The sequence below is a fragment of the Mandrillus leucophaeus genome, unplaced genomic scaffold (genome assembly GCF_000951045.1).
Source record: "Mandrillus leucophaeus isolate KB7577 unplaced genomic scaffold, Mleu.le_1.0 Scaffold597, whole genome shotgun sequence".
Lineage (NCBI taxonomy): Eukaryota > Metazoa > Chordata > Mammalia > Primates > Cercopithecidae > Mandrillus > Mandrillus leucophaeus.
Window position 1 is genome coordinate 1,274,173 of NW_012106441.1, and position 1,599 is coordinate 1,275,771.

The following is a 1,599-nucleotide window of genomic DNA, read 5'->3' on the forward strand; positions in this document are numbered from 1 at the left end:
TGGTCAGGCTGGTCTTGAACTCCCGACCTCAGGTGATCCACCTGCCTCGGCCTCCCAAAGTGCTGGGATTACAAGCATGAGCCACTGCGCCCGGCCTAAACCTTAGATTTTCTATTTGTGCTCTTTCAGACTTTTTGTTGTAGACATTTAAGTCTATGAACTTTCCTTTTAGCACCTCCTTTGCTGTGTCCCAGAGGTTTTGATAGGCTGTGTCACTATTATCATTCAGCTCAAAAAATTTTTTAATTTCCATCTTGATTTCATTTTTGACCCAGTGATCATTCAGGAACAGGTTATTTAATTTCCATGTATTTGCATGGTTTTGAAGGTTCCTTTTGGAGTTAATTTCTAATTTTATTCCACTATGGTTGGAGAAAGTACTGGATATAATTTTAATTTTCTTAAATGTATTGAGGCTTGTTTTGTGGCCTATCACATGGTCTATCTTCAAGAATGTTTTATGCACTGATTAATAGAATGTATATTCTGTGGTTATTGGGCAGAATGTTCTGTAAATATCTGTTAAGTCCATTTGGTCTAGGTATAGTTTAAATCCATCGTTTCTTTGTTGACTTTTTGTCTTGATGACCTGTCTAGTGCTGTCAGTGGAGTATTGAAATCCCCCACTATTATTGTGTTGCTGTCTATCTAATTTCTTAGGTCTAGTAGTAATTGTTTTATAAATTGGGGAGCTCCAGTGTTAGGTGAATAAATATTTAAGATTCTGATACTTTCCTGTTGGACAAGGTCTTTTATCATTATATAATGTCCCTCTTTGTCATTTTTAACTGCTGTTGCTTTAAAGTTTGTTTTGTCTGATGGAAGAATAGCTAATCCTGCTTGCTTCTGGTGTCCATTTGCATGGAATGTCTTTTTCAACCCCTTTACCTTAAGTTATGTGAGTGCTTATGTAATCTGGAAGGCAGCAAGTACTTGGTTGGTGAAATCTTATCCATTCTGACATTTTATATCTTTTAAGTGGAGCATTTAGACCATTTACATTCAACATTAGCATTGAGATGTGAGGCACTATTCTATTCAATATGCTATTTGTTGCCCTAATACCTTGGTTGTTTAAAAAATTATTTATTGTGTTGTTCTTTTATAGGTCCTGTGAGATTTATGCTTTAAGGAGGTTCTGTTTTGATGTATTTCAAGGATTTTTTCAAGACTTAGAGCTCCTTTTAACAGTTCTCATAATGCTGACTTGGTAGTGGCATATTCTCTCAGCATTTGTTTGTCTGAAAAGACTCTATCTTTCCTTCATTTATGAAACTTAGTTTCTATCTTGGTTTCACTGGACACAAAATTCTCAGCTGATACTTGTTTAAGGAAGCTGAAGATTGGGCCCCAGTTCCTTCTAGCTTGTGCAGTTTCAGCTAGTAAGTCTGCTGTTAATCTGATAGGTTTAACTTTATAGGTTACCTTGTGCTGTTGTCTCACAACTCTTTTTTTTTTCTTTTTTTTTTTTGAGATGGAGTCTTGCTCTGTTGCCCAGGGTGGCGTGTGGTGGTGTGATCTCGGCTCACTGCAACCTCCACCTCCCAGGTTCAAGCGATTCTCCTGCCTCAGCCTCCTGAGTAGCTGGGATTACAGGCA